The sequence below is a fragment of the Bombyx mori genome, chromosome 18 (genome assembly GCF_030269925.1).
Source record: "Bombyx mori chromosome 18, ASM3026992v2".
Classification (NCBI taxonomy): domain Eukaryota; kingdom Metazoa; phylum Arthropoda; class Insecta; order Lepidoptera; family Bombycidae; genus Bombyx; species Bombyx mori.
The window spans coordinates 3,869,322-3,891,898 of record NC_085124.1 but is presented as its reverse complement, the minus strand read 5'-3'; the positions used below and the strand labels follow the sequence as shown (position 1 = coordinate 3,891,898).

Genomic DNA, 22,577 nt, shown 5'->3' with positions numbered 1-22,577 from the left:
ATCGAAAGTATTCTAACTAATAAAATAAAATCGATTATTTCAATTGATAATTCGCACGGCTTTAGATACTTTTGCCAACGTTCAATAAATATTTCACGATGCAAGTAAAATGTAATTATCTATTAAGTTAACGTCCTCGACACTTATTTATAATGAAAATTAAAAAAAAGAGATTAGCAGAACATAATTTATGCGAATTAAAATATTTTTAGTTACTTTAAATATTATAGTCTTGAAGGGGCAGATGTTATCTTGTAAATTCATTCAATTTTAGATTATTTTACCAAAAATAAATGAATATTTAACAACGAGAGTAATATGCCTTCTTCAAACGAGGCTTGTGGAGAGTATTAAGCGGTAGGCAGCGGCTTGGCTCTGCCCTTGGCATTGCTGAAGTCCATGGGCGACGGTAACCACTCACCATCAGGTGGGCCGAATGCCCGTCTGCCTACAAAGGCAATAAAAAAAAATGATTTTTTTTTAAATACAATTTCCTGACTTCATTTATTTAAATGATTAAATATAGTCTTGCTGGGGCAGATGTTACCAAAGTCTGCCTGACTAAGCTTCGTGAGTTACCAGCCATGTTGAATAGCCAGAATAGCCCCTAGAGCTTACCGGCAGTTAAACAGGCAAAAAAGAAACGTCAAAACAAAAACATCGTAGATCAACAATAGATACTTAAGTGCGTACACAGATCGTAACGTTATTACAACGCTTACACGGAAATCACGTTGGCGACATTAAATTGAAAACGTAGAACAATAGTAGAGAACAATATAAATGCATTCAGTATCTCTTATGGGTGAGTTAAAGTGTTTTTTGTGAGACGTTTTAGACTTAATGTTGACACGCGTCGCTCTGTGAGGAGCTCGTAAAGGCATTTCTAATTTGCACGGTTTTTATTATTCATTTATTGTTTTTTTTTAAATAAATATCATCATAAACCTACATGGCTCGCCGCAATGACCGATCCCGCGCAGTCCACAGCCAGCGAACTCCTCCGCCTTTTTATAAATCTGTATATAAATAAAATAACATAATATATTTACAATAATAAATGTGTTATGATCAAAACGTATTGAAAACTTTGACCTGACGTCGAAACGTAGCTGGCGGTATACGCGATGTTGTATCTATGGAATCCAGTCACTGCTGCTAACGCCAAGTTGCGCGGTGATCTAAAGAATGGTGCAGTAGGGGCCTAAAAAATCCTTAGGTCCGCAGTCCCAACATCTGGAGACCGCCAAGTCCCACATACTCCATGTGCCCCCTAGGCACAGATACGTGGTATGAGGTACGAATCCCTGACCTAAAAAAAAAATATATATATATAAAAAAAAATCAAAGACAACAAAAAAGGCATAGGAATTAACCGCGTTACGTATATTCGCGTAGTTTGAAAATCTGATATCGTTCACGACATAATTTATGTCCGTTTATGATTTAACAGTCGAAAGATATCTTTGTTCGTTAAATCTAGGTTAATAACGAAAAAAAAATAATTTAACGTTAATTTAAATCGCGTGATCTACAACGTTTATAGCGGCTTCATAAACAGCGTGTGCGTTACGAAATAAAAAAAAAAACGACTGCACAATTCTTACGTTTGTTACATTAAAAGAAATCAATTCACTGGTAGTAGAACCTCTTGAGAGTCCGCGCGGGTAGGTACCACCGCCCTGCCTATTTCTGCCGTGAAGCAATAATGCGTTTCGGTTTGAAGGGCGGGGCAGCCGCCGTAACTATACGTGAGACCTTAGAACTTATATCTCGAGGTGGGTGGCGCATTTATGTTGTAGATGTCTATGAGCTCCAGTAACCACTTATCACCAGGTGGGCTGTGAGCTCGTCCATCCATCTAAGCAATAAAAAACGAAACGCATTACTGCTTCACGGCAGAAATAGGCAGGGTGGTGGTGCCTACCCGCGCGGACTCACAAGAGGTCCTACCACCAGCACCTACAAACTAGAAAAGAGCTGTGTGCAAATATCGAATGACTGTATCAAAACTATTGGCTTCGGGAATTGAGCACGGGCGTCATCTTGAATTTACTAACAAAAAGATCGAAGTAGCGCTCAACATAATAAATATTAATCTATATTTTTCAAATTAATTGGGCGGAAACATTGCCCGTAATACCTACGGTCCAATAATATCTTAGAAAATATATTTAATTGTTCCCCGTTCGCGCCTGTTGGAACGCCGAGTGCTCAAAAGCTACCGAAAGTATTTTTAAACGGTGTTCAACAATGGGAGAGGTAATTCATTAGATTGAATACATAATTAATTAGGACTATACTATGCTAATTGCTGTTAATATGAAATGTGGCAACTGTTAAAGATGTCGGAAAAAATTAGAGCCGCTAGGAGCGTTAGACGATTGTATGTGAAGAGTAAATCAAATAAGTTAATGAAAACAATGTGTAACAAAAATTTTCTTCTTCCCCAAAAAGATTCATTAGACTATAGCAAGGCTGCATATATATTTTTATAATAAATAGAAAGTAACCACAAATTGTCTAGAAAATGTTTGAAAAAACTTATTATCAAATTAAATGATTTTTTGGGATGTTATTTACGTATTCTCATTAAATTATCTACAATAACATTGTTTCTAAACAAAACAATTCAGGTCTGTACTTTAATGATTAGAAATGTTATTTAGGCCGTTGTTTTTGCGCGGGAAAAGTGCTCTGCTACCTGTACCTTAGGGTAGCTAGTATCTGATAATATTCTAATTAAAGTACATATTTAAAATATTGTCTTACAAACCTTCTTAATTAAACGAAACTTTTTTTAAATAAGTTTTCGTAGTGTTGATCGAAATTAGTGCAATTTAAAGCTACAAATAAACCATAATTACAATAATGTTCTGAGTTTAATGAGTAAGCTTATTACTGGTGGTAGGACCTCTTGTGAGTCCGCACGGGTAGGTACCACCACCCTGCCTATTTCTGCCGTAAAGCAGTAATGCGTTTCGGTTTGAAGGGTGGGGCAGCCGTTGTAACTATAGTGAGACCTTAGAACTTATATCTCCAGGTGGGTGGCACATTTACGTTGTAAATGTCTATGGGCTTCAGTAACCACTTAACACCAGGTGGGCTGTGAACTCGTCCACTCAAATAAGCAATAAAAAAAAGCTAGATTTAAAATGCTAAGTCACAAAAAATAGGCTTTAAATTTGGCTTTCGTACTTAAAGGATACCCTAAAATGTATTAACTTTATGTATTGTGTCTTTATTATGTAAATTCTCATAATATAAAGTCACATCAATCAAAAAATTTTCAATTTGTGTAAAGCCCTGCTAAAATGACACATTCGGTCTATAATTACGAAGTTATATAAAAAATTAAAATTTTGTCTTGTCATCTAAGTGTACATTTATTTTAGTTTCAATGGCTAATATTTTTTGAAAGCCGCATTACGTCGCTTGAAAGTTAATGGCTGAATAAAAAGAATACCATTACCATTGCGAGTTAAAAAAAAGAACAACTTTAAGATTGAACGTTGTTCGAAGTTTTAATACTCATGACATAACGCGACAATCAAAACATTCTTTTCTGATTTTAAATAATCGCACTTATACGAGTATGTAGTAATAACATCTTAATACTATCGCGTATTCAACATCACTATTCTAAACCGACGAACTCATTAAGCAAATCATCCTTCCTGTTCTTACGAAATTAGTTCCTCAATTTTTATTACAATTCTAAATGAATTTCAAATAGTCGTATTTAGTGATTGGATGTCCGGTAAATTTTCTGTGGGATTAGTCGTTATTTTTAGAACATTAAGGCTCACTATGCCTTGATATTATTATGTTGAGCAATCAGCGAAAGTGCGTTCATATTTTTATACTCTCACTATCAAGCGAGGTCACGGCCGATAATTTATTTCGTGTTTGGACAATAAAACAAAATGAGGCGCTAATTAAACGATAGAAATGACACACGTATAATAAATAGTATTCTGTGGTTTTTCTTGCATAATTCGATGCGAACGTGCTTCGCAAAAAAAAATAGTTTTGATTTTAATGAATATTTTCTAAAGCAATTTTTATTTATGTTCTGCTCAGTACCGAAGATAAATTAAGCTAAAAGTACATACGTTATTGTTTTAAAATATTATTGGCGTAGTTTTTAGACAGATGTTATAGAAATTACAGGGTGAATACCTACCACTGCTATTCTTGCGACAAGAAAGTCTTATCTGCATATTGGAACTACACCTTTCGATCATTGGACATTATGTATTATTATTCATTTTAAAACAGTTTACATATATAAGTGTTTATTGACTTGAAATATGTAAAAAATGTATGTGAATATATATATATGTGTGTGTATATGTATTGTTTTGTATCTTATACACTAATATATTATTATATGTAATGTTTACTGTATGCACTAGGTTTGTGTTCCTAATTCTTCTTTCCTCCTGCGGGCCTACTGGAAGAGATCTCAACATGAAGTAAGTAGTGCCCTTGTACTCTGTATCCTTATTGTCGTGTTTCTTCTAACAGCTGCGTGTACAAAATATATTAGGTAAATAAATAAATAAAAATAAATAAAACAGTAAATTTTCCTATGACAATCGCTAAATTCGAATTATAAAATTACAGAAATTCCAACTTCAACCTTTTATTATTTAGACGGGTCCGAGGAGAGAAGGATTTCGGGATCAACCCAATTAAGTCCTTTCAGACATCATCATAGACATCAAATGTTAATTGTATACTATAACGACTAAGCTGGTTCGAAATACGCCTTAACGCCAATTATTATTTGTGCATGGTATAATATTTTTTGCGGTTTTGCTTTTTATCACATAATTTTATACCTTCTTTGTGAAAATCATCTGTGAATATGTACAAAGTACGTATTTTATCAGTATAGTACGTGCTATAATATGAAGAAAGTTCCAATGAATTTTGGAATTTGTTTGCTAATACAAAATGTCAACAAAAAAGAAAACGGACTTCAACAAAATAAAAAAAGAGATAATAAATAAACAGGAAAACAAATTATAAGCCCCTCACTGAAACAGTGGAAAACTTTCTTGACCAATCCACCAAAGAAACTTGCAACACAATTTACGTAAGATTATTGCAAATTTTAAATTTATTAACTATATATATAATAATGAATTGCTGTTCGTTAGTCTCGCTAAAACTCGAGAACGACTATACCGATTTGACTAATTTTGTTTTTGAATTATTTGTGGAAATCCAGAGGTTTAAAAGGTAGATAAATATGAGAATGCCCGGAATTAAACAAAAATAATTTTGTTTTTCCTTTGATGTGTCCCCCGTGGGACGGATTCGTTTTGTCTGTTTTAAGTTTATTTTATACAAAGGTTTAGGTTTAGGCATTACGAAGTCTGCCGGGTCAGCTAGTTTCAAATAAAAATATCAAAATCGGTTCACCTCAATAAAACTTCTAAGGTAATAATAAGACACGAATTGATAACCTCCCTTTTTTAAGTCGCTTGAAAGTAGGAACTGTCTGTGGAACTTATACACCGGTCTAATCTTTGATACAAGTTAAGCGGACGTCTTATCCTCTAACCCACGGCGATTTCAAACTAATGAAACATTAACGCCACAACGACTCACGTACGTACAGCCAAGATTGTACGTTTGATCTGATTACCGCTTCCTGGCCGGTGTATCAGTAATCAAGCGATTTCACCGTCACATTACTGTTATTAGGGAAACGTGCCTTTGAATTTATTGTTCTTAAAGGTACGCTTCATGCGTGTCTAGCTAAGGAACGACCGATGTAAATGACCGTAACAATAAACTAGCAATTATGAAACTGTATTGTGACTGTCTCGGGTTTACGACGCAGCTGAGTTAAGAGTCGAGTGTAAAACTTAATTATCCTACAGACTAACGTATTATGTTTAAAAAACAGTCTCCTGTGTGCTATTGCGTCATTGACAGTCAGTCATTGACACAACAGTGTTAATAGTACACCGCAACATAACTGCTGTACCTTTATGTTTTCTGAATTTCTGCAAATAAAACCTTTTTTTTTTGAAGAGATAGTTTTTAGCGATAAGACCGTCTATTGTAGAATCATATCTGATTGTTGACTTTTAAAAAAATGTTAATGTGTTTAGGTTTGCAATACGATCTCCTGAGCTTTGAAAATAGTTTCAGCGGAACCGGCTGTGATGTGACCCCGCTTTTCTTGATGTCTATGACCGACGGTGACCTTTTACCATCGGTTAGCCTTTTTGAGTTGCAAACTGCAAACATTCTTTATTAGGCTAATGAGCACTAGTGGACCATAATATTTCCTTTAGAAGAGGAAGTCCTCCAACAGTCTTTTGTTCTTGAGCGAGGGTGTTTCATAGCCCTCCAGTTTTTTAGGCATCACTGCACGGAAAGTGATTTTTTATTACTAGCCTTTCGGCCGCAGTTTGGCCCACTTATAATAACACTTTTTATTGTGTGTAGTATAGCTTAGGCCAATACCAATGATCAGCAGTTGAATCAAAGGTAGCAAATATTATTCGCCGAGGCTAAATTTATTACCGTACGGTTTTTCTTCGAAAATCAGTTCGTCGGTCTGTTTTTTTTTATTGCTTGGATGGGTGGACGAGCTCACAGCCCATCTGGTGTTAAGTGGTTACTGGAGCCCATAGACATCTACAACGTAAATGCGCCACCCACCTTGAGATATAAGTTCTAAGATCTCAGTATAGTTACAACGGCTGCCCCACCCATCAAACCGAAACGCATTATTGCTTCACGGCAGAAATAGGCAGGGTGGTGGTACCTACCCGCGCGGACTTACAGGAGGTCCTACCACCAGTAAAAAGTGTGTGTGCTTAGTACGACTTTTTTAACGTCCTCAATAGCGTAACAATTAACTCAAATTTATAAACATATATACAAATATAGTTAAAAACGGAGCTTGATGGAATTTCGTAGAAAGACGGTTGCTATACATGATTAATAGGTAGACTACTTTTTATCGTGCTATGATCCGGGCGATGCCGGATATATGTGCTATGTGATATATATGTGGATAAATACGACAGTGCATTCGATGTGGGTCGCGGTTTTACGCAGCAACGAATCTACAAATCAATTCATAGTTAATGGACAGACAGACAGTACTTTTTACTGGTGGTAGGACCTCTAGTGAGTCCGCGCGGGTGGGTACCACCGCCCTGCCTATTTCTGCCGTGAAGCAGTAATGCGTTTCGGTTTGAAGGGTGGGGCAGCCGTTGTAACTATACTTGAGACCTTAGAACTTATATCTCAAGATGGGTGGCGCATTTACGTTGTGGATGTCTATGGGCTCCAGTAACCACTTAACACCAGGTGGGCTGTGAGCTAGTCCACACATCTAAGCAATAAAAAAAAAAGACAGTGAAACAATTGAAGTGACAAGTGAAGATTTTAAACCGAAAAATGAATCAAAAATCGGAGCACGTCTAGTTAATAATACAACTCATTAGTATTTCACATACAAATGTTTTAATTACCAACATTCAACCATTGAAAGCTTGTAAAGGTAAGTACTAAACGCTTTCTCTTTGACAGCGCTTTTAGTATACACAATTAATGTGTTCATATGTAGAATAATCTCTGAGGCGGGAGGTTACTAGGTAAATATGTCGTTATTAAATTATGAGAATTGTATCTCCTTACTTATTTTAGCATCGTACTTCGTATGTTAAGTATTATTTGAAAAGTGCTCAGCATTGGTTGCTCTCCTGGCACTGCTAGGCTTGCTAGGCTAGCTAAAAAAGATCGTTTGAAATTATAGTTTTTTTAAATATCTGGTGTAAATATCGTAATTAATCTGGTGGTAGGACCTCTTGTGAGTCCGCACGAGTAGGTACCACCCTCCTGCCTATTCCTGCCGTGAAGCAGTAATGCGTTTCGGTTTGAAGGGTGGGGCAGCCGTTGTAACTATACTGAGATTTTAGAACTTATATCTCAAGGTGGGTAGCGCATTTACGTTGTAGATGTTCATGGGCTCCAGTAACCACTTAACACCAGGTGGGCTGTGAGCTCGTCCACCCATCTAAGCAATTTTTTTTTTTATCTCGTATATCGTAACATGTCAAGAATAACAACCGAATTTCGACTTTGTGTCTATGTACTTTAGGCGATGATCGTTGCTCGATGGCCGTCTTGTAAGTCACCATTATGCCTGTTTCTGCCTTGAAGCAATAAAGCGTTTCGGTTTGAAGGGTGAGGCAGCCGTTGTACTGTAAAACTGAGACTCAGAACTCATATTTCAAGGTGGGCTGCGCCATTAAGTCTATGGATTTTGGTAACCATATAACACCCGACGGGCCGTGAATTTGTGTACCAATCTAAACGTTAAAAAAGGTGGCACACTTCTACTTTGAACAAATAGGTGTGTTTTATTAAGTTTCATATAACTAGTGTTTGTCTAGTGGTGGGAATTCGATCTTAGTCAGCGACTCTTCAAAATTTAGATCCTTTTCATGTACTATATTACATTTTCTCATTGCTTTTGTTGTTATTGATAATACTAAAGCTCGCTAATAAATACCAAATAAATAAATAAATAACTGACAGAATAAAACTGACTATATTAGTAATATGTATAACTGAAGCACGTATAATACGTGAAGCAAAAACTTTGTATCCCTTTTTACGAAAATTGCGCGGACCGAGGAGTATGAAATTTCCCACACTTATAGAGAATATAGAGAAAGAGTGCAGAAAGGTATTTTTTTTTAATTGTGCATAAAAAATACATTAAATCAATAAAAAAACATTGCACACACTGTCATGTATTTGACACAACACATACATATAAATCACTGAAGTAGGAAACCTATGGAAATGAAACGTCAACAAAAAATTCGTGCCACTGTGACGTCATCTGGCCACAAAACATGGCGGTTTTAGTGCTGCCCAGAAGATTTTAATGTTAGTAGGTTTTATCGATAAACGTTCTTGGCTTATTTTATTTTAAATATTGTTGAGTATGAATGTATTTGTAGAATTTATACTTTAATAGGAATTAAGTATATTGTTATGTGCAAAGATGATGTGATTTAGATATTATGTGAAATCTAAGACGAGTTCGTGCTTCAAATTTTCCAAGTAAACGTAATGACGATTTTTTAAATTTGCTACACTGATTTTATAAAGTTGTTGTTTGCCGCAAAACATAAAGATACGGCATAGTACAGTGCCATCAGCCCATTTCTAGCATGCTGAATATTATCGTATTTTGAGTACGTGTTTTTCTTAGACTATTACAATCTATTTTAATTGTTTTGCTGACTCTAAAGTCCGTAACAGATTACCGCAGTGCACCTCAAGGAAGATGCACCGCACCATTTGAATCACTCTCAAATTTTAAACTTATCAAGGGACCGCCTGATAAAAAAAAACACCTACAGAACATTTATTCGTTAATGAAATTACAAACGTCATTCCTTGTGACTTCCTCTCTAAAATCACTTAATTAATAAATATTTAACGAATTTACAATAGTGTTTTACTCATTGCGGAATAAAATTATTTTATTTAAATAGTTCCGAAGAGATTTTGTCGGTAGCCTTTTTCCCGAAATATCTAAACAAAATGTCTAAATATGTTTTGATGACATATTTTAAAGAGGTATTTATGATTAGTGTCATGATGAATAGATTCCGACCGAAAAATGGTGTCCGATATTTCGGATTCAAATATATTAAGTGTATAATCTATCTTTCGGATGAGGGCTCCATAATGAATTTAGATATATATAGATAATAGTTTTGGGTTATCGACTTTCTTGAGATCCTATAAAATATGTTTTAATTATTATTTTTGTATGTTTTAAGCATGATAAAATTAGAAATTTTATATAAGCAATCATATTAAATCGATATCAAAGTCAATAATTAATGTACAACCCAAAACAGACGGCCGAACTGACGTGACAATGACATTTGGCGCGCTAAACATGGCGGATTTTCGGCCTCATTAGACGGAGACGGAGACATTTACGTATATTCATGTTTCATTTTATGTACGCACTGAAATACTGTTATATTGTTTTCCTGCGAGTTAAAGTGCTGAGTAAGAACGAGATAGATATATGTTTATGTGTGTGCCTTCAAAATGGTTGCTATTTATATAAGCAATTGTACGTATAGAACAATATGTCGTGTCCCTACTATATAGGTCTATGATATAAATATACTGTTTGTTTATTGTCAATTGTCAAACTTTTGTTATTGTTTAAAGTCTGTGGTCAAATTGAGAATAGATTAACATTGTTTGTCGTCAATATTATTTATCTATAGTGTAGTTTGGCGAAATCTGTGATTATAGGTATTATAGAACTATATTAATAAAATTTCAATTAATTGTAGTCGAATTTTGACTAGTGCGGGACCACTACTACAATTAAATACATAACTTAGAATCGTAGCGAAGCACAGCCTGGTTTGACGTTTCACCATTATAGTCACTTACAGCACTGGTTTCGCTAGGCGAGATCGAAATCTAGACTGAATTTCCAGAATACCCGTATTAAAGTAGGTTGAAAGTGAGTTTCGTAATGGAGACCCGTTTGACGCAACGTTACACAAGGAAGATACTACCGGCTTATTACATAAAGTTATTGATACTATCTAATATGGGTACACGTTTATGAATATTACGATCATTATTATCGTACATTTTGATATTATTATTAAAATACAGAAAAGGTGAACAAAGTGGAAAATGTTATTTAATTTTTTTTTTTTTTTTTATATATATTATGAATCCTCCTCCTTGCGTCGTATTCCTCATTGCTGAGGGTCGTGACCACCCTTTTGTATCAACTTCGCACGCACGATCTTTCTCCATCCATTCTTGTCTCTGGCGGTGTGGAGGGCGTTGTGAAACGTGGAATCAAGAGCGGTGCGGATCTGGTCGGACCAACGTATTGGGCTGCGCCCCCGAGGTCTTTTCCCTTTTATTATGAATATGTGTATTTTAATGTAAATGCTTATAATAATAAAATGCTAATGATTGAATCAAACACGGATTAAGTCAAAGAAACAGCAAAAGAATAAACAAATGAAATTGATGTAAACAAATGAAATGAAAAAAGAATGAACAAAGTCCCTGCCTATTTCAGGTTGCAGTGGATAACGCAATGGATATATGTAATGGGTTATAATCCAAGAAGGTTTGATGTCAGTTACACGGCTGATGGTAAAACTCATGCCAAATTCCTATGCTGGTGGCTGCCTTTTACTGGTGGTAGGACCTCTTGAGAGTCCGCGCGGGTAGGTACCACCACCCTGCCTATTTCTGCCGTGAAGCAGTAATGCGTTTCGGTTTGAAGGGTGGGCAGTCGTTGTAACTATACTTGAGACCTTTGAACTTATATCTCAAGGTGGGTGGCTTATTTACGTTGTAGATGTCTATGGGCTCCAGTAACCACTTAACACCAGGTGGGCTGTGAGCTCGTCCACCCATCATAGCAATAAAAAAAAACAGCATTATAACAGGACATGCTGCGCCGACCCCACATAATGTAGGATAAAGGCAAGAAGATGAATCCACCCGATCCACTAGCACTGCCATTAAACGGCTGCAGCTCTAGCAGATAAGAGCAGAGATAAGGATCCTGGTAACCATAGTTGTTGAACTCCGTGCGTCAATCCTCTGAGTTTCTCGCCTGATTTTCTTAACGTGTCCCAATTCCGATCCGGCAGTAGATGCATTAACGAAACAACTGCTCTCGAGCTGTTAGGTTTCTTACCGAGGCACTTGGGGTGCTTAGTGCGAGCTTTTTAACTTCTCGATCGCGTAAAAGTTAACTCAAATTTGTATGGAGTTAGAACAGCGCCCTTAGCGGCAAACGTAGGGGAGCTGTTACAACTCCATACAAATTTGAGTTAACTTACTAAGCACACGGGCGGCTATTAGCAAATATCACTCTCCTGATTGCTCGTCCACCTGATAAAGCTGGTAAAGCTTAGGGGCCACCAATAAGCCGTCCCTCCTAAAAAATCAGGATCTTACTATTGTTTCGTTCAATGAAGAGAAGAACAAGCATATTTTAACAAAATACCTCTAAGCTATCGTCCCCGATGCGGCGGGGTACCCTAACCGGGAATAAACGTCCGTAACGTAAGATTTTTATTATTTATGTATAGTTTTAGTATGATGGCTATACAGTGTCTAATGTATAGTCTACGTGATGACGGTTATTATTATATTTTGTATCATAGAACATAATTAGGCTTAATTATTATTGTTCATATAAATAGCTGTTTCTTTGTATATTATTATTATATATTTTTTATAAATCATTGTGAATAAAATAAATTTGACAACTTTGTAAAGTAGTTTTTTTTTATCAATAAAAAATCATAATAAAAAATGTATACCCGAATAATTATAATATTTTCTTTATACCTCGAATAGAAATTACAATTAATATTTTTATAATAAGGAACTTCGTTCCTATCCGGTGTCCCACGACACCACACATCTTTTTTAAATAATTATCTGTTGTGGCACAAACCCGAATCGTTTGCCAATTTCGATTTCACTCCATTGGTTCATCCAGTAGCTGTGAACTCGTACGTTGAACTCTTCATCACATTTAATTAAAGCTTATCAAAAGTAAGCACTCTTTCAAAATGGATCCGTTGGGACTCTAACTTTCGAACGAACTGATTGGGCGAAATTAACTTCTAAAATATTTTGCCTAACGCGTCTTGGGGGAGCCACAGTTGAAATATAATTGAAGTTGCAAAACTATACGTCATGTTAGAGAGAAAATTACTAACAAATATGGTTTCTGTAATTAAATTTGCACTTCTACTTTTTGTTCTGGATTATGAGCGATTCTGATTCTGGCGATCGTAGCCACTCTCAAAGTGTGATGGTATACAAAGGCAATAAAAATAATTCATCTATAAGTAATGTATTGACCTAGTTTAGGTCTAGGTAACTATTGGGTTATGGTTAAAAAACATATCGTAAAGATCTTTAGATGCTAAGGCATAGTGTCGAATAATCGATTGAGGCCCAATTTTTTTTCCCCTACCTATTCTGATAGTCTTGAGAGGTCAGCTTCATCTTAACGTGTAGGTGAGCTCACGGGGCTCAAACAGGAAGTGATGCGAACACTGGCCCTAGCAAGAGCAGTGCTTCGCAGAATCTACTACCGGATCGGAAACGCGACCCATTGAGAAGATCCGGCGAGAAACTCAGTGGGCTGTGTCTATGGGTTAATTTATTCGTCGAGCCCCAGCGACGGGCTCGGCGGTTGGGGCCCAATCGAAACTTTGAGTACATGTCCCAAAGATCACCAAGACGTAATTACAGTAAAAGCCTGCTTATTCAATAAAGTCACTACAACATATTTATACTGTGCACTCAATAACGAATTAATTTGAAAACAAAATATATATAGATTCGATTTTTGCGAAAGATCAAGGTTGCGTGACTTTTGAAGATATTTAAGATATTCCCATAAGTATACATCTTAGGTGTTGGAATTTTTCTCGCGTTTTTCATCACGACCCCTTAGCATTCAGTAGCTTGTACTTGTACCGCCTACTCATTTTTTTAAAATATTAATTGGTTTTTGGAAGTGCCCTATTGTTTTTTTTTTAATTTTCAAAATACTTTACGTACACATATGTTGAACGTTTATATCTATCTATATATTAATACGTGAAGCAAAAACTTTGTATCCCTTTTTACGAAAATTGCGCGGACGGAAGAGTATGAAATTTTCCACACTTATAGAGAATATAGAGAAGGAGTGCACAATGCTAATATTTTTTTTAAATAATGCATAAAAGATACATTAAACTATAAAGAAAAAATTACACACGCTACATACCATGTATTTGACGCACACACGCATGTTTACTATTTATTGTCAAACTTTTGTTCTTGACGTCTGTTGTCAAATTGAGAATAGATTAAATATTGTTTGTCTTTGTTAATATTTTTTATAGTGTAGTCTTGGCAAAAGTTGTGATTATAGAAGTATAAAATACAATCTTAATAGTGTACAAACTTACAATTTCAATTCATTATAGTCGAATTTCGACTACTGCGGGACCTCTAGTAATGATAATAAGACATAATATTTTCACATTGAAAAATGGAGAAACACTAAGGGAGAAAATAAAATAATTCACATAAAACATCGCTTCTTGCGTTCCCGCTAAAATTGTCTTAAACATCTGGCAGCTGTGCACGTTTGTGGATCATAATAAAGAGCATTGTTTTTTGTTTATGCTAAGGCTGTATATCATTTCCCTTCGGCTTCAGGCTATATAAATTCTTTACCGTTCATTCAAACTTTTTTTGACTGACGTCACGTTACGTGCTACGTTTTTTTTTTCTTTTTGGTTCACACTTACAGTTGGTAAGACCTCTTGTGAGTCCGCGCGGGTAGGTACCGCCGCCCTGCCTATTTCTGCCTTGAAGCAGTAATGCGTTTCGGTTTGAAGGGTAGGGTAGCCGTTGTAACTATACTGAGATCTTAGAACTTATATCTCAAGGTGGGTGGCGCATTTACATTGTAAATGTCTATTAGCTCCAGAAACCACTTAGCATCAGGTGGTCTGTGAGCTCGTCCACGCAACTAAGCAATAAAAAAAAATCCTCTCCACATAGTCACGTGAATTCGGAATAATAAAATTTCAATACAATAACATATTTCAATTTTAAACTATTGATCCGGTGTGTTTGTAAACAAGTCAATTGGTTCCTTAATTACATTAGTTCTATTGTCCGCGTGTGTATGGGAGGTCGTTAGTGTTAACCAAACTTGTGTTGTTTGAAAGATCACCATTTAAAAACGGTTGTACTATGAATAGCAACTAGGCTTAATCGTCGTTTATTGAGTATTGTGTATATTAAAGTAATAGCGTGAATGTTACTGACGATTGAATTATATTGCTTTTAATGCAAAATATTTTTTTCCCCTATCTGTTCGCTACCTGGTAGCTTAAGGGTTTATTCCAGCTACGCTTAGGTTGGTAGGTGAACTCTCGTGGCTCAACCTGAGAGAATTTGCTAACACTGGTCCCAGCAAGAGCATTGCAGAATCTACCGCCGGATCGGAATCGCGACCCACCGAGAAGTTCCGGCGGGAACCTCAGTGGGTTGTGTCTATGGGAAAATAACGAACACTAAATTAACAATTTTACGACAGCAACTGCTTCCTATTATTCATTTGTGGATCTAAAAAAAATTTTTTCAAATATTATGCTATTGAAACAAATTCAAATTGGATAGCAAAAAACGGCGAGGGTAAAGCTAAAGTAAACACGCGTGGGCGCGTATACGGATTTCAAAGGGTAAGATGAGAGATTCTACTATGGAACTGAGACAGAAAGATATGAACCCGAGCCATTTGATTTGTAAAACTGTCTACCGCTAAAGTGACAAAGCGTCTCTAGGTCGCTACTGGCATATACGTTGTCATAACTACTCGTATAATAATAATATTTTATTCAAGCCTTTTAAAATACAAACACGTACAAGAATTTATAATAATATAACGCATAGCTCCTAATTTAAGATAAGCCATGACAAGACCTGCTATCTACTATTAACTACTTTTGCACAAAGATTCCATACATATAAATCCTAATCGAGACCGCCACAGATATAATCTGTGGTGAAAAGAATACCGCGCAAATTATAATTTTATACGCTCTGTCATATTTCCTTTTTTTTTAATAAACAATTTTTTTTCTATTTGCATAGTTGCTAACGTTAGGTCGTATTGTGAATTCGCAAGTTACTTCCTTTATATTCCTGTAACAAACCACAAAGATCCACTAGTTGTATGAATGTATTCTAATTGTGAAGTCAGAACGGTCACATTTGCTTCGTACAAACAACACATCCTATTCAATTATCAAACCTGAGAAAAGTCCTATGAGTATTTCACGTAAGGATGTTACATCAAATATTTGCTGAGTCCGGTTCGTTGAGCCTTATTAATATGTTTAAACATACACTGGCCTATTCCAAAAATTATATATTATATATGTATGTACTTAAATGTTTCATGGAAATTGTCGTGCGTATTTGAAATTTAGAAAAAAAGTAGAAGTCTAATACTGTTATGTTTATTATATGTATTTTCATCGGTTCTTGCTGTTCTCAAAAATAATTATAACCATCGTAACAGTTCTTGTATATTGTGTAAATATTTTCATTTTATAATGATTTAGTCTAAGCTAGGTAATGTTGAGGGCGAAAATTACGTCAATTACAATTTAGTGTTCAAATCAAAATGAATAGGTAAAACCTTCGTAAAAAAACCATTTCGTATTCTTTGAAATATTGTGTTGATTTCTCGAATGGGTTTATTGACACTTGCGTGTTATCTTAATACGTCTAGATACGTCCACATTAGCATTGTGTTGTAATATTTAGCGCTTTCCACAAACATACGCTGGAAATCGAATGTTGTTCGCACTACACTATTGTGCCTTATGTAACTAGCGAGATAATTCCGATTGATTGAGACGAGATAGTTCATACGAGCTCATCCATACTACCTGGAGCAACTGCGTTCATCCCTAGTGCGTTTCCAGAGATCATTTTTGCCATGTACCATCCGGCTTTGGAATGAGCTCCCCCTCCACGGTGTTTCCTGAGTGCTATGACATGACTTTCTTCAAATGAGGCTTGTGGAGAGTGGTAGGCAGCGGCTCGAATCTGTCCCTGGCATTGCTGACAACCATGAGCGACGGTAACCACTTACCATAATGTGGGCTGTATGCTCGCCTGCCCGCACGGACAATAAAAAAAAGATAGTCTCGTCGCTCTAGGTTTTGGTTTTTTAATCTGGTATGTGTATTCGGTACAGGAGAAAGTCCTAGCTTGGAGACGTTGAATGTTAGGCATTTGTTATGAGGTGTTGTTGTCATGAACATTTGTTTATAATTAAAATATATTGCAATATATACGTTTATATATATATATTGAAACCCAATAAACGCTATAATGAGGGATATATTAATTATAATAATAGTAATATTATATTATAAAAGCATTAAAGATTGATCGTTAAAAAATAATTACATACATCCTTCTTTACAATTACTATACTTATCTATCCATACTACGAGTATATATCAATTATTATTCCTATGTTACAAACAGCACGCACAGTAACGATTGCTTAATAAGTTGTCATGACATGCGATTTCATAGCGCATTGAGTTTTTCGCCGGATCTTTACGGTGGGTGGCGTTTCCGATCCGATGGCTTTTTATTCCTACTTAAACTGGTAGCCTTGAGAGGCTATTCCAGCGTAACCTTAACTAGTAGGTGAGCTCACGGTGCTCAAGCCTGACGACGTTGCTAACACGAACCCTAGCAAGAGCCGTGCTTCGCAGAATCTACCACCGGATCGGAAACGCGACCCGCTGAGAAGATCCGGCGAGAAACTCAGTGGGCTGTGTCTGAGAGTTAATTTACTCGTCGAGCCCTTCGTCACAAGCGACGGGTTCGACGAGAACGGTGACCGGTTCTCCGATGGTAGATTCTGCGAAGCACTGCTTTTGCTAAGGCTAGCAACACCTAGTCGTTAGGATACGCTGGCATAGCCTCTAAAGGCTACCAGCTTAGGTAGGAAAAAAAAACATGCGATAGGACGAACCTACTATGTATCTATGTATGTATGCACATAGTTGGGACCTGTCCAGACCTGATAGGTCATTAGTGCGTTTAATTCTATGTATGTTAAGGTTTATTATTGCGTAATACTTTATCATTATTAAAAGGCTTTAGAAAATAAACGACTTGGCCTCAAACTGTCTTTAATGACAAATTGAAGGTAGCACCGCAAATTATATTCTACAAGTATCATTGGGAATATTTTATGATGTTATCAATACTCCATACTAATGTTGTAAATGCGATGTGAATTAATTTGAAGTTGTCGTGGCCTAAAGGATAAGACGTCCGGTGCATTCGTGTGTACCGATGCACTGGTGTTCGAATCCCGCAGGCGGTTACCAATTTTTCTAATGAAATACGTACTCAACAAATGTTCACGATTGACTTCCACGGTGAAGGAATAACATCGTGTAATAAAAATCAAACCCGCAAAATTATAATTTGCGTAATCACTGGTGGTAGGACCTCTTGGGAGTCCGCACGGGTAGGTACCACCACCCCGCCTATTTTCGCCGTGAAGCAGTAATGCGTTTCGGTTCGAGGGTGGGGTAGCCGTTGTAACTATACTGAGACCTTAGAACTTATATCTCAAGGTGGGTGGCGCATTTACGTTGTAGATGTCTATGGGCTCGAGTAACCACTTAACACCAGGTGGGCTTTGAGCTCGTCCACCCATCTAAGCAAAAAAAAAAATGTTATGTTTTCGCGTTTTGTCCACACAATCGGTCATGAATTTGTGCTTACAGAAAGATACAGAAAAGGACATAGATCAAGGAAAAATATATCATTCTCGAAGAATATTTTTTTCTGTCAAGCGTAGTCGCCTCTAAAAGCGTGTCTCTCATAATTTTAAAGCGACTGCGATGACGCCATATCTGTTATATATTATGTACAGGATATAAGTCGAATATTCCAGACTCCAAAACTACAATAAATTTAATATTATTTTTAAAAATGAATCATTCAATTTACTGATGTAATTAAAAGTAATAAAAAAGGAGTATTGTGAACTATCACGGATTAGTCATTATCACAATGCCTAATTCGCCCGCGAAGCAGTCATGTATTTTATTTTGCGTGGGTAAATTGTTCAATAATAGTAATTAATTTCATTATTATCTACTTTATAAAACAACAAAGAGTGAACACGCAGTGTGATATCAAGTGTTAACAAATTTTTGATCACGTTACATTGCGTCATTGATGTTATATTCGTGGTCGTTAATCTTCGAATTTTTGTACCAAAAGATTCTCAAAAGAGAATCAGTATTAAGAAAAAGGACTTTGTAAAAATAAAACCGCGTCATCCTCTTCCATAACTTTCACTTTTCATACGAATATTGCAATCTCCTTTGTATGTGTGTCAGGATTATGTATATATGAGCACACTCAATTATAAAAGATATTATTTTAAGTCTCACTAATAAAATCCTTGGTATTTTAAACCGTGAACTGTTGTTCTAAAATATAAATTTCCCACAATATCACAGTGAACGAATGGAGTACTTATGAGGTTTGGAATTCAAGGTTTATTTTTAACGGTTTTTGTTAAGCCTTCGGCCGAACTATCTAGCTTAGTAGATAGTTATATCTCATAGTTACATTTCGTGGTGTAGTGGCTTCGTAGTTGTTCAAGATTCATAGTGCGTATTGAACACGTGTATTATATATACATCGTGTCATTTTCGATCCTTGTTTCCCTGAAAATCACTATAATGATTCATATTTACAACGTGATGTGGATTTATGCTTTTAACTGTAATGTTAATGACATTGTTACGCGCTGGGTTTCGGGATAAATAAATGTTCCAATAAATTACGAGTTAGCTGTATTAGCACTTAGAACACTTAAAACACTTCACAAACTCTTTAAAATTATCTTTTTTTATCCTACCTAAGCTGATAGCCTCGAGAGACTATTTCAGCGTAACCTTAACTAGTAGGTGAGCTCACGGGGCTCAAACCTGATGACGTTGCTAACACGAACCCTAGCAAGAGCCGTGCTTCGCAGAATCTACCGCCGGATCGGAAATGCGACCCACTGAGAAGATCCGGTGAGAAACTCAGTGGGCTGTGTCTGTGGGTAACATTCTCAATTTGCTTTTTCCGCTTCGCTTCAGGTGATCCATTCGCTGTTTCGCTTCGAGTAGTTCTGATTACCGACTGACTGCATGCCATCTCTGCAACGCTTTTATAGTCGAGACGAAATTCCTAAAATCGTCGAGAATATTCTACAAAAGTTTAGTATTGTGTGTTTTCACTATCTGAAAATAGATGGCGTTGTACTTCTCGAGCGTTCTAGATGCTACTAGATCTTTCGATATTCGTTCGACTATTCGGCGATAGATGGCATTACTCTTACCGGCGTAACAATATTAGTGACATTTACTTACGTAAACAAAATTATCGTTCAAAACTAGAATAAAGGGCTTAGGAATATCTTAGTATAGCCTAACCACGTTCGATGTACCCAGGCCTAAATGACCTCAGATACAGCGTGTTGTTCGGCTCGATATGTTTTTATCGCAAAATCCGTGCCATCTCAGGCCTCATTCTTACATAAGTCGAATCTTTATGATCTCGTTTATGTATTAATTTCAGCAATCCGCGCGATGCATTGCGTAATAAAGCTTAATTTATGTTTATGTTTTTGTTTATTTACTTCACGGACTTTATGGGTTGCTACTGGATTTTAATTATGTATTGTTTGTGAGTGCTTTTTTTTTTTATAAGGCAACATTGAGATTTAAATGATTATTCTAAATTAATAAAAACTGCTCAGTGTTATTTCAATTTAATTTCATTTACAATTGACGATTTTATAAATTTATATTCAGGACTAAAATCGCGAAATAATTGTAAAGATTTATCCTCAACTCGAGTTAACAGTAGAATACATGTGATTAAATAAATATATGTTTTTGAAGTGAAAACTTCTTTAGAATCGTTGTGATTTCAAACCGGATGCAACGGAAAAAACGACAGGTAAGAGACACAAATACAAAAATGTGTAGGATGAAGCCAGCAAAGAATGAGACAGAAATATACATACTATTTAATACAGCGCCATCTGTGAGATTTTTTAATACTAACGTGTGTATGAAAGCTCTTTTAGTAAATTTTAATTTAGGATTATACGTGAAATTAAAATATCAATTCACAGAGGGCGCTACCTTACAATTATTTACTAATGACAAAATTTTACATATACTTAAGACGTTTAGGATAATTGTATTTTAATTTTGGAAGGTTTCACTTCTACCACGTGTGAATTGCACACATGTATTTTTTTTTTTACATACAAACGAAAAAAACCACGCTCTAATGGCAATCTTAACTTATAATTTAAATAATATTCTTGGTTGATTTTGGATGCTAGGGTATTCGTATGCAATTTTTCAAGTCAACCGGATATCTTGAAGTCGATGTAACATTACGTTACATAGATATATTGATCGACACAGGTAGAGCTGTTAAGAGGATATTAATATGGCGTAGATAATAATTGATTATAATAATCGGCATAAATATCTCATTGTAGTTTGAGAGTGAATTACGCTAATCGTAAATGACATAGTTTCCTATTTTTCAGTAATACAATTAATTAGCTTTGCTGCATACAATTGAATCCTTAATTTAATTACCAACGACTTCTTGTTAATGCAATTAACTACTAACGCTAATATATTGCTCGATTGGTATTCGGATTCCCACTGGTATGTGTCACCATTATACGATCTGGGTAGGGTGGCCATTATTCCGATGCATTGGAGACCTGGATTTCTTCTGCTCTTATTCAGTCTGATTCTGTTTTGAAAACTGTTATGGTGATAAGACATTCTCTCCACTCCCGAAAGCTGATATTCCAATGACGATAGCTTAAATTAGGATTTCCGCACGTGTGAATCTGATTGTAATTGAGTAAATACTCTTACAAAAACACAATACACACCGTGGTAAATGTTTCCGTTTTCAAATGCCGTGGGAATATTCAAGTTCGTTGACCCGTGAAATGTATGTAAATATACTTATTTTGTTTCTATTTTGATTCAAATACTATATAAAATACGATAGGATCTTTTTTTTTTCTAGCATATTTAAGGCTCGGTCAAGGCAAGGTTAAGGATTACATTGAAACAACAACATTAGGTGTTTCCCGTGTTCGAGTCGTGAAGAAATATCTTTTGAGCTTAAGAATTATTTTTAATCAAAAACTGCGATACGAAAAAGTGATGAGCATTAAAATTGAGTGTTTAGATAGAAGCGTTATGTTTTTTTTTTAAGTAGAATAATAATTTTAATTAAATTTACTTTATGATTTAACATTTAATTATATATTTACCAGCTGACCAGGTAGACTTCGTAGTGCCTTAATCGATAAGTAAAATATCTAAACTTTTGTATAAAATAAACTTAAAACAAACAAAAGGAATCCGTCCGACGGGGGACAACACATCAAACGGAAAACAAAATTGTTATTTTTATTTAATTCCGAGCATTTTCATATTTATCTACCTTTCAAACCTTCTCTGGACTTTCACAAATTATTCAAGACCAAAATTAGTCAAATCGGTCCAGCCGTTCTCGAGTTTTAGTAAGACAAACGATCAGCAAATCATTTTTACTAGAGGTCCCGCAGTAGTCGAAATTCGACTATAATTAATTGGAATTGCAATTTTGTACACTATTATGATTGTATTTTATACTTCTATAATCACAAATTTCGCCAAGATTACACTATAAAAAATATTAACAAAGACAAATAATATTTAATCTCAATTTGACAACAGACGTTAAGAACAAAAGTTTGACAATAAATAGTATGCATGCGTGTGTGCGTCAAATACATGGTATTAGTGTGGTGAAGCGTTTAGTGCGGAGCACATCTCTCCCATCACCCTCCCCCT

At 35.7% G+C, this 22,577-nt stretch overlaps 1 protein-coding gene across 2 annotated transcripts in view; it reads left to right on the top strand.

Annotated features, from left to right (window-relative positions):
• The window catches only part of UGT50A1 (UDP-glycosyltransferase UGT50A1), a 55,605-nt gene that overhangs the window by 17,823 nt on the left and 15,205 nt on the right, over positions 1-22,577 (top strand). The gene's annotated exons all lie outside the window — the stretch shown is intronic.